A 12,277-nucleotide genomic window follows, 5' to 3' on the forward strand; every position below is an offset into this window, starting at 1 on the left:
ATGTGGTATTATTGGTCTTGAAAAAGTGGATTGTGTTGTGTACAGCAGTCAATTGTTCTCTCTGATATTAATTAGGAGAATAATCTTTATTTAGATTTGTGATTAAATACTTGGAACAAGATGCACTTACAGGAATTCTACTGTGAAAACAAGTAATCACCTTTCCAAAGGATAAGTGATAAGGTATTGATTGGTGGGGGTCTGACTGCTGGGACCCGCACCGATTGGTAGAATGTGGAGCTTTTATCCCCACTAGACTGGAGCAGCATGTGCGACTTCACCACTGATCCATTCATTCCCTCAATGGCTGCGAGCGCTGCTCTTGTTTTTTTCTGGAAGCCCCAAAGAGAATGAATGGATCTGCGGTCAGACATCCCACCTGCCGCTGCATTTTAAAATGGGGATAAAAGTGTCCTGTCAGGGATAAAACTTCCCAATTCTGATCAGTGCGGTTTCCAATGGTCGGACCCAAACGATCATTAAGTTATCACCAATCCTGAGGAGCCCATGGATCGGTGATAACTTGTTTTCACCAAAGAAGCCCTTTAACACTAGAACTACTGATGGAGTCATTTTGACTCCTTTCGTTTTTTATTTCTCTTCTGTGACTACATTTTTCAGAATTCCGGCTTGAAACTCTGTGACTTTTCCTCAAATATGATGTGAAAAAAGATTTTGTGATAATAAATAATTTTGGTGAAAAATTTGCGCGTTTTTTTCAAAATTTACCAAGAACTACTGAAGGGAGTCATTTTGACTCCCTACTATATTTTGAGGTCCTTTTGTCACTAAATGTTGCTATAAAGTTTTGTGCATAATTTTTTCACTCTGTCTTATTTACCCTGATGTTCATATAGATGTAGTTCAATTTACATGTCAACTTTTCACATTTTCCTTGTGTTTTACCTGCTTGTATTACTGTGTAATGCGGAACAAACTCTATCTGATGAGGAGCTAGATGCATTCATTGCGATATTCTATGCTCGTGGAATATCTGGCACGAACCGTCACTCGATTAGCAGTATTTGGTGTAATGACTGGGGAATACCGTTTTGCAAAGCGACAATGTCTAGGGACCGCTTTGTTGAAATTATGAGGTTTCTCAGATTTGATGAGAAATCTACTCGATCGGAGAGACTGCAAACGGACAAGTTTGCTCTATTTTCTACTGTGTGGGACAGGTTTATTGAAAATTGTATTGCGTGTTACAAACCTGGCCCATACATAACGGTGGATGAGCAACTTTTCCCAAGCAAAACTAGGTGTCCATTCACGCAGTACATGCCTTCCAAACCAGATAAATATGGCCACAAATATTGGCTAGCTGTTGATAAGAGGAGCAAATATCTGGCAAATGGCTTCCCTTATCTAGGCAAAGATGACACACGCCGTGCTGAGGACCGTTTAGCTGACCATGTGGTAATGAAGTTATTGGACCCGTTTTTGAAAAAAGGTCGCAATGTTACAACCGATAATTATTTTACTTCAGTAAAATTAGCTAAACAGCTAAAAAGCAAAGGAACAACCATCGTGGGAACACTGAACAAGATAAGGCGAGAAGTGCCTAAAGAAATAAAATCCATGAAAGAGGAATTGTACAACACTAAAGTGTTTAGAAATGAAGACAATTTTACACTTACAGTATATCAAGGAAAGCCCAACAAAAATGTTGTCATTTTGAGTTCCGTCCATTCAGATGTTGTTGTTGCGTCTGATTCCGCTAAAAAAACTCCAGAAACGGTAAAGTTTTACAATGAAACAAAATATGGAGTAGATGTAGTGGATCAGATGGCACGAAAATATACCACACGAACATGCACAAGGAGATGGCCTGTTCATGCATTTGAAAATGCCTTAGACTTTGCGGGTATAAATGCATGGATAATATTCAAGGAGATTACCCACCAAAAAATGTCACGCAAGGCATTTTTGCAAACGCTTGTGAGAGAGCTGAGTGGTCCTTATGTCACAGATAGGGAAAAGGGTTCCACGTCCCAAGTTTCTACATGCTCAGAAGTGATGGTTCAAACAAAATTTTGCCAGATCAAAGAAAGGTGCAAGAAAAATAGATCTGTCGGAAATTGTAAGACTTGTGGTAAGTCTTTGTGTGGGCAATGTACTGCCATAAATCAAAGGCAATGCCTAAAATGCGAAACACCAAATGTTTAGAAGGTGAATTCTGCGCCATATTTTCATTTTTATGCTCCTCCACCTACATTTTCTCTGCTTTTTGTTCTTCAGTTGTTGTTTATATGTGTGCACTTGAATAAAAAAAAATGTTTGAAAAACGTCTATTATAATTATTGTTATTTTCTGTAGAAAAATAAGAAAAGCAGAAAAAAAAACAATCAAAAGCATTACTGTTGGATCTCACAATAATAATACATTACAAAAAATATAATTATTAATAAATAACCACAAATGAAACTCTAAAAATAAACGAAAACAAGCAAGGAGTCAAAATGACTCCTTTCAGTAGTTCTAGGCGGGGTCACGAGTCCAGTAGTCCTAGTGTTAATGCAAACTACCGTAATTGTCCATCCCAGTTGTGCTGTGCGCACAGTAGATGTGCAGGAGCCGCCTGTGTTTTACAGTCGAGGTCCCACTATAACGGGGATAACGGCTATCAGGTATCTGCATCTAGCTGTAGGGTGGGCCCCAGTCTCCCCAGTCCCACGCTGTGGGCAAATATAACCTGTCTGGGCAATTGTAGCCAATTTTGCTGCAAAAAAAGAAAAGTCTTTTTACCTTTTTAACCATAACTTTCAATGTCTTGGATAAATGTGTAACCCTTTATTAAATTCTGCCTTTATTATGGGGATCTCATGGTAGTAGAGCATACCAGAGGTTGACTATATTTTAGTTTTTATTTATTTTTTACAGAAAGATCCACGTAAAGAAAAAAAAAAAAAAGTAAAACAAAATGGAAACCAAAAGAAAATAAACAGACCACACCTTTTTGGTAAATTTTTATACTTTGAGCAGCCCCATGATATAAGCTGGTGCAGGTCACTAATCAGACAAATCCACATGAATGAGTGTAAGAAGTGAATGCAGCACTCACCGCTATAATAAAACATTGTATTCCATCATTAATAACCATCAGCTTCTCACAGAGGGAGGTCAGCGAGTGGTAGATACAGGGCATTGTGAAAGGATTTGGCCCCCTTGAACTTTTCTACCTTTTGCCACATTTCTGGCTTCAAACATAAAGATATAAAATTGAATTTTTTTTGGGAAGAATTAACAAGTGGGAATGAAATTTATTGGATATTTTAAACTTTTAAATAAAAATAAAAACTGAAAAGTGCAATATTATTCGGCCCCTTTACTTTCAGTGCAGCAAACTCACTCCAGAAGTTCAGTGAGGATCTCTGAATGATCCAATGTTGTCCTAAATGACTGGTAACGATAACTAGAATCCACTGATCCAATGTTGTCCTAAATGACTGGTAACGATAACTAGAATCCACCTGTGTGTAATCAAGTCTCTGTATAAATGCACCTGCTGTGTGATAGTCTCAGGGTTCTGTTTCAAGTGCAGAGAGCATCATGAAGACCAAGGAACACACCAGGCAGGTCCGAGATACTGTTGTGGCGAAGTTCAAAGCCGGATTTGGATACAAAAAGATTTCCCAAGTTTTAAACATCTCAAGGAGCACTGTGCAAGCGATCATATTGAAATGGAAGGAGTATCAGACTAATGCAAATCTACCAAGACCCGGCCGTACCTCTAAACCAGTGTTTCCCAAACTCCAGTCATCACGGACCCCCACAGGTCGTGTTTTCAGGATTTCCTTAGTATTGCATAGGTGATGGAAGTATCATCAAGGCATCAGGAATTCTCTCACCTGTGCAATACTATGGAAATCCTGAAAACACGACCTGTGGGGTCTGTGAGGACTGGAGTATGGGAAACACTGCTCTAAACTTTCATCTCGAACAAGGAGAAGACTGATCAGAGATGCAGCCAAAAGGCCCATGATCACTCTGGATGAACTGCAGAGATCTAGAGCTGAGGTGGGTTAGGCTGTCCATAGGACAACAATCAGTTGTACACTGCACAAATCTGGGCTTTATGGAAGAATGGCAAGAAGAAAGCCATTTCTCAAAGATATCCATAAAAAGTCTCGTTTGAAGTTTGCCACAAGCCATCTGGTAGACACACCAAACATGTGGAATAAGGTGCTCTGGTCAGATGAAACCAAAATCAAACTTTTTGGCCACAATGCAAAACGATATGTTTGGCGTAAAAGCAACACAGCTCATCACCCTCAAAACACCATCCCCACTGTCGAACATGGTGGTGGCAGCATCTTGGTTTGGGCCTGCTTTTCTTCAGCAGGGACAAAGAAAATGGTTAAAATTGATGGGAAGATGGATGGAGCCAAATACAGGACCATTCTGGAAGAAAACCTGTTGGAGTCTGCAAAAGACCTGAGACTGGGACGGAGATTTATCTTCCAACAAGACAATGATCCCAAACATAAAGCAAAATCTACAATGGTTCAAAAATAAACGTATCCAGGTGTTAGAATGGCCAAGTCAAAGTCCAGACCTGAATCCAAACGAGAATCTTGGAAAGAGCTGAAAACTGCTGTTCACAAACGCCCTCCATCCAACCTCACTGAGCTCCAGCTGTTTTGCAAGGAAGAATGGGCAAGAATTTCAGCCACTCGATGTGCAAAACTGATAGAGACATACCCCAAGCGACTTGCAGCTGTAATCGCAGCAAAAGGTGGCGCTACAAAGTATTAACTCAAGGGGGCCGAATAATATTGCACGTCCCACTTTTCAGTTTTTAATTTGTTAAAAAAGTTTGAAATAGCAAATAAATGTCATTCCACTTCACGATTGTGTCCCACTTGTTGTTGATTCTTCCCCCAAAAAATAGAATTTTATATCTTTATGTTTGAAGCCAGAAATGTGGCGAAAGGTAGAAAAGTTCAAGGGGGCCAAATCCTTTCACAATGCAGTGTATAGGCGACGGCAGTGCTGTGTATCTGCAGGATTCCAGGCCAGTATCTGCCACCCGCTGGATTTCCCATGGGAGAAGCTCTGGGATTTTATTACAGGGAAACTGTCATCAGGTTTTTGCTATGTAATCTAAAAGCAACAAGTCGGGGCAGAGGACCTTATCCCAGCGATGTGTCACTTGCTGGTCGGCATGATGGCATTTTGATATAATCCCTCTTTTATCTGCTGCAGATCTAGCAGTTCCCTGAATTCACAGATTATGTAGAGACCAATGCGGGAAAGTTACCCCAAATGTTCTAGAAGTCAGCATTGGATTTTCTGCTTTCAGATCACCTCACAGACCAATGTAAGTTAAGGGACAAGTTCAGATGACGGTTTATCCCACTGTTTTTTGAAAGAAATTCGCCATTAAAACTCATGCACACAGTACAAAAAGAAATAGATGCCACAACCAGGGCCGCTCCAGGATTTCATGGGCCCCGGGCAAAAGTCTCAGTGGGCCCCTTTCACACCGACCACGATTCATGATGCACAGAAATATAGGTATAGTACAATGCTAAAGATTTCACTGACTTCTCACATTACATGAGTGATATCTATTGTAAAGTCTACAACAGCTCAGACAATGGCGAATCCTCCCAGCGCACAGTTCAGACCAGACAATATAGTCCTCTATACAGTATTATGGACACCACGTAGTCCTCCATATACAGTATTATGGGCCCCACGTGGTCCTCCATATACAGTATTATGGGCCCCACGTGGTCCTCCATACAGTATTATGGGCACCATGTGGTCCTCCATATACAGTATTATGGGCACCATGTGGTCCTCCACATAAAGTATTATGGGCACCACGTGGTCCTCCATATACAGTATTATGGGCACCACATGGTCCTCCATATACAGTATTATGGGCACCACGTGGTCCTCCATATACAGTATTATGGGCACCACGTGGTCCTCCATATACAGTATTATGGGCCCCACGTGGTCCTCCATATACAGTATTATGGGCCCCACGTGGTCCTCCATACAGTATTATGGGCACCATGTGGTCCTCCATATACAGTATTATGGGCACCATGTGGTCCTCCACATAAAGTATTATGGGCACCACGTGGTCCTCCATATACAGTATTATGGGCACCACGTGGTCCTCCATATACAGTATTATGGACACCACATGGTCCTTCATACAGTATTATGGGCAGCACATGGTCCTGCGTCCAGTACTATGGGCACCATATATTGCTCCATACAGAATAATGGACCGCATATAATGCTCCATACAGTATGATCCCCATATATTGCTCCATTCAGTATAATGGACCCCATATATTGCTCCATAAAGTAAAATGAGCCCCATATATTGCTCCATACATAATGGGTACCATATAATGCTCCATACAGAATAATGGAGCCCAAATATTGCTCCATACAGTATGGGCCCCATATATTGCTCCATACAGTATGGGCCCTATATATTGCTCCCTAAATAGTGGGCCCAATATATTGCTCCATGAAGAATAAGCCCCATATAATGCTCCATAGATAATGGGCCCTATATAATACTCCATACATAATGGGCCCCATATATTGTTCAATAGATAATGAGCCCCATATAATACTCCATACATAATGAGTCCCATATATTGTTCAATAGATAATGAGCCCCATATAATACTCCATACATAATGAGCCCCATATATTGTTCAATAGATAATGAGCCCCATATAATACTCCATACATAATGAGCCCCATATATTGTTCAATAGATAATGAGCCCCATATAATACTCATAACATAAAAAAAAAAAATCAAATACTCACCGCTCCTTGCTGGAAACAGGCCTGTCTCATCAGCGTCTTCCGACTCTCTGCACTGGGACTGCTCAGCAGAGGGCGCTCTGTAGTGACGTCATTGCGCCCTCTACCCTGAGATGTCACAGAGTAAGAAGACGCAGAAGACAGAGGAGCAGCAGAGGAACAGGGAGAGGTAAGTATTGCAAACAGTTTAAAGCACTGGGGAAGGCCCAATGCAAGTGCCCATTCGCTGGCATCAGGCCCCGCCGACTCATGGGCCCCATAGCGCGCTGGTGTCCCAGAGGGTGAGTGGGCCCCCTGCTCGCTCAGGGCCCAGGCACTTGCCCGGGTGGTGATGCCGGCCCTGGGAACAACACATACGGCACCCGTTTTTAACTGATCCGCTGCAATGATTATGTAGGAAACTGTATTCATTTACAATCATCCACAGCGTGAGAGCAAACAGCTACAACATTACTGAATAAACAGAAACCCTGCAAGTATAAGAAAATGATTTTATTAAAAATATTTTGCATATCAATCCAGTTTGAAAAAAAAGAACTTATTAAGCATTTTTTGCAACGTAGCAGTCCACATCTGACAGACTCCTGTAACTCTGGACACAGTATAATAGTGTGGCCGCTGTTCTCTAGCAGGACCCTCTAATGATAGAAGCAGGACGGCATACTGGATCTCGCACAACGCTACCTGTATGCCATCTGATTGGCTACTGTAAGTGCTCCAGCCGTATAAAGATCACTATGTATACAATATACTCCGAAAAGATGTCAGTGATTACTGTGAAGTCAAAATATTGTGGCCCCCATTGAGCAGGAATGATTAGAGATGGACAAGCTCCAGTTGGCAGACAGTCAGTGATGGCGGAGAGCTGATCATCTTTACTCGCTGCTCATTAGGAAAGTGCTCGCTTTCTGAAACCATTTGACTCTGAACTCGGCGTCAGACGGCATTATGTAAGAGGCCAATGTCTGAGTGGTTTTTGTGTCCATTTGTCCTTCCTCTGTTCTTTCTGCCAAAAGATCCTCACCCATAACCTAAGGATTAAAATAAAGTTGAATTGTTACTAATATTTTTGTAAATTTAGGACATGAATTGAATTTCATAAATTAAAAGAAAACTTTCCCTCCGATGTCCACAAAACTGAGCGCCACTACATAAGCCACAAATAGTCTCCCCTCTCTCTCCCAGTCTGTGCAGCGGACGGGAACCATTTAAATGGGTGCAGGGCCGATTTTAGTTAAAGTGGGGCCCTGGGGAAAAGTTTAAAGTGGGGTCCCAAATGCTGACATACAGCACCACACAAACATTTAGCTTGTATGTACATGCGCTGAGATCAGGCCGCTAAACGAGCGAAATCCACAATACTGAAGCCGTTCGACGCTTGTTTCCCGACCTCTTTACACCAGCTGAGGAAGAATGATGGATACAGAACAATCACTAATAGATCAATCTGTCCCCATACAGCATCATGTTATCAGCAGCACATCTGCAGGTTACACCGGGCAATGTGCTGCTGAGAACAAGGATTTTTGTTCTGGCATAAACAATCCAATTACTCGATGAATAGGCAGCATTTTGCTTGTTTAGTATAATACATGCCATAGTCCTCCATATTTTATAATGTGCCCCACAGCCCCCCCATATTGTATAATGAGGCCCACAGTCCTCCATATAGTATAATACACTCTCGATAGCCCTCCATATAGTATAATGCACTCCCCATAACCCTCTATATAGTATAATATACTCCCCATAGTCCTCCATATTGTATAATGTGCCCCACAACCCTCCATATTGTATAATGCACTCCCCATAGCCCTCCATATTGTATAATGCACTCCCCATAGTCCTCCATATAGTATAATACACTCCCGATAGCCCTCCATATAGTATAATGCACTCCCCATAACCCTCTATATAGTATAATATACTCCCCATAGTCCTCCATATTGTATAATGCACTCCCCATAACCCTCTATATAGTATAATATACTCCCCATAGTCCTCCATATTGTATAATGTGCCCCACAGCCCTCCATATTGTATAATGCACTCCCCATAGTCCTCCATATTGCATAATGCACTCCCCATAGCCCTCCATATTGTATAATGTGGCCCATATTCCTCCAAATAGTATAATACACTCCCCATAGCTCTCTATATAGTTTAATGCACCTCATAGTTCTCCATATAGTATAATGCACCTCATAGCCCTCCATATAGTATAATGCACCTCATAGCCCTCCATATAGTATAATATACTCCCCATAGTCCTTCATATAGCATAATGCACTCCCCATAGTCTTTCATATTGTATAATGTGCCCCACAGCCCTCCATATTGTATAATGTGGCCCATATTCCTCAATATAGTGCATACATTCCCCATAGCCCTCCATATAGTATAATGCACCTCATAGTCCTCCATATAGTATAGTACGCACCTCATAGTCCTCCATATAGTATAGTACACTCCCCATAGCCCTCCATATAGTATAATGCACTCCCCATAGCCCTCCATATAGTATAATGCACCTCATAGTCCTCCATATAGTATAATACACTCCCCATAGCCCTCCATATAGTATAATGCACCTCATAGTCCTCCATATAGTATAATACACTCCCCATAGCCCTCCATATAGTATAATGCACTCCCCATAGCCCTCCATATAGTATAATGCACCTCATAGTCCTCCATATAGTATAATACACTCCCCATAGCCCTCCATATAGTATAATGCACCTCATAGTCCTCCATATAGTATAATACACTCCCCATAGCCCTCCATATAGTATAATATACTCCCCATAGTCCTCCATATAATGGAATGCACCTCATAGTCCTCCATATAGTATAATGCACTCCCTATAGCCCTCCCTATAGTATAATGCACTCCCCATAGCCCTCCCTATAGTATAATGCACTCTCCATAGTCCTTCATAGTGTATAATGCACTCCCCATAGTCCTTCATATAGTATAATGCATTCTCCTCAGTCCTTAATAGAGTATAATGCAGCCTCCCTATAGTATAATGCAGCCAAACATATAGTACATATAATATAACCCAACCCATAGTCCTCGTAAAGTATAATTCGGCCCCAACCATAGAGTATAATTCAGCCACTCCATACAGTATAATGCAGCCCCCCAGTTCTGCAGTATTATGGTCACCACATATAAAAAACAAATACATACAATACTCACCTCTCCTCGTTCTCCAGCTGCTCCATGCTCTGCAGAGCGTCTCAGCAGCTCCACTCTGCAGGCACAGTCATTCCCCCGCTACCTATACAGTTCAATGCGCGATGTGGGGGGACGAACTCACGGACCCTATAGAGGCACGCCACGGGCTGGAGGCCCCAGGCAGATGCCTAGTCTGCTTGCCATTACGCCGGCCCTGAATGGGTGTCTCATGCTGGGGACATGTTTTTCTGCTTTTTTTCTTGCCATAATCCTACTGAATAGAATTTGTACTATCAGCTGTGTATCCACCAGACTTCTGCACAACACAACTGATGGTCCCAACCCCATTTATAAGGCAAGAAATACCACATTTTAAACCTGACAGGGCACACCTGTGAAGTGAAAACCATTTCCGGTGACTACCTCTTGAAGCTCATCAAGAGAATGTCAAGAGTGTGCAAAGCAGTCATCAAAGCAAAAGGTGGCTACTTTGAAGAACATAGAATATAAGACATTTTTTCAGTTGTTTCACACTTTTTTGTTAAGTATATAATTCCCCATGTGTTAATTCATAGTTTTGATGCCTTCAGTGTGAATGTACAATTTTCATAGTCATTGAAAATACAGAAAAATCTTTAAATGAGAAGGTGTGTCCAAACTTTTGGTCTGTTACTGTATATATCCAGGATGTGTGATCACGGGGTGCCATACATACCAGAATGGGAGATCAAGGGGTGTCATGCATACCAGGATGGGTGATCAAGGGATGCCATGAAAACTAGGATGGGGATCAGGGGGTGCCATGCATACCAGGATGGTAGATCAAAGGGGTGCCATGAATACCGGGGGCTCAAGGGGTACCATGCATTCCAGGATGGGGATGAGGGTCACGTATACCAAGATGTGATGGGGGCCACATATACCAGGAAGGAGGGACCATACATACCAGGATGGAGGATAGTAACAGAATTGGGGGACATTACCCCAATACCAATGTCAGCAGCAGACTCCTGTTAGACAAAGATAGCACAAGTATACACAAAATGCAGTTTTTAAAAGGAAGGTTTTTATGATTAAGGGAAAAGGAAATCCAAACCTAAAGGGCCCTGTGTGAAAAAGTGATGCCCCTCCCTCCTTAAAACATAAATTAACTGTGATTTGTCACATCTTTGGGAAGCTGAGTTCAATTTCCGTAGCCCCACACAGCCCTGTTTACTGCCACACGTGTTCTCAATCAAGAAATCACTTAAATAGGACATGCCTGACAAAGTGAAGTAGAACAAAAGATCCTCTAAAGCTAGACATCATGCTGCGATCCAAAGAAATTCAGGACCAAATGAGAAATAAAGTAATTGAGATCTATCAGTCTGGAAAAAGTTCTAAACCCATTTCTAAAGATTTGGGACTCCAGTGAATCACAGTGGAAGTCATTATCCACAATAGGCAAAAATATGGAACAATGGTGAACTTTCCTAGGCATGGCCGGCTGATCAAAATTACCCCAAGAGCGCAGCAACGACTCATCCAAGAGGTCACAAAAGACCCCACAACAACATCCAGAGAACTGCAGGTCTCACTTGCCTCAGTTAAGGACAGTGTTCATGACTACACCATAAGAAAGAGACTGGGCAAAAATGACACGCATAGCAGAGTTCCAAGACGAAAACCATTGCTGAGCAATAAAAACAAAGGCTCATCTCAGTTTTGGCAGAAAACATCTTGATTATCGCTAAGACTTTTGGGAGAATACTCTGTGGACTGACAAGACAAAAGTTGAACTTTTTGAAAGGTGTATGTCCCATTACATCTGGTGTAGAAGTAACACTGCATTTTAAAAAAGGAACATCATACCAACAGTAAAATATGGTGGCGGTAGTGTGATGGTCTGGGACTGTTATACTGCTTCAGGACCTGGATGACTTGCTGTGGAAATGGAACCAAGAATTCTGCTGGTTAACCAAAAAATCCTGAAAGAGAATGTCTGGCCTTCTGTTCATGACCTCAAGTTGAAGTGCACTTGGGTTATGCAGCAGGACAATGATCCAAAACACACCATTAAGTCCACCTCTGAATGGCTTAAGGAAAACAAAATTAAGACTTTGCAGTGGCTTAGTCAAAGTCCTGACCTTAAGAAAGCGGTTCATGCTCGGAAACCCTCCAATGTGGCTAAATTACAACAATTTTGCAAAGATGAGTGGGCAAAAATTCCTCCAGAGTGTTGTAAAAGACTCATTGCCAATTATCCCAAACACTTGATTGTAGTTGTTGTTGCTGAGGGTGCTTCAAC

The sequence above is a fragment of the Phyllobates terribilis genome, unplaced genomic scaffold, assembly GCF_046119375.1.
Source record: "Phyllobates terribilis strain yellow unplaced genomic scaffold, ASM4611937v1 Scaffold_27__1_contigs__length_16484149, whole genome shotgun sequence".
NCBI lineage: Eukaryota > Metazoa > Chordata > Amphibia > Anura > Dendrobatidae > Phyllobates > Phyllobates terribilis.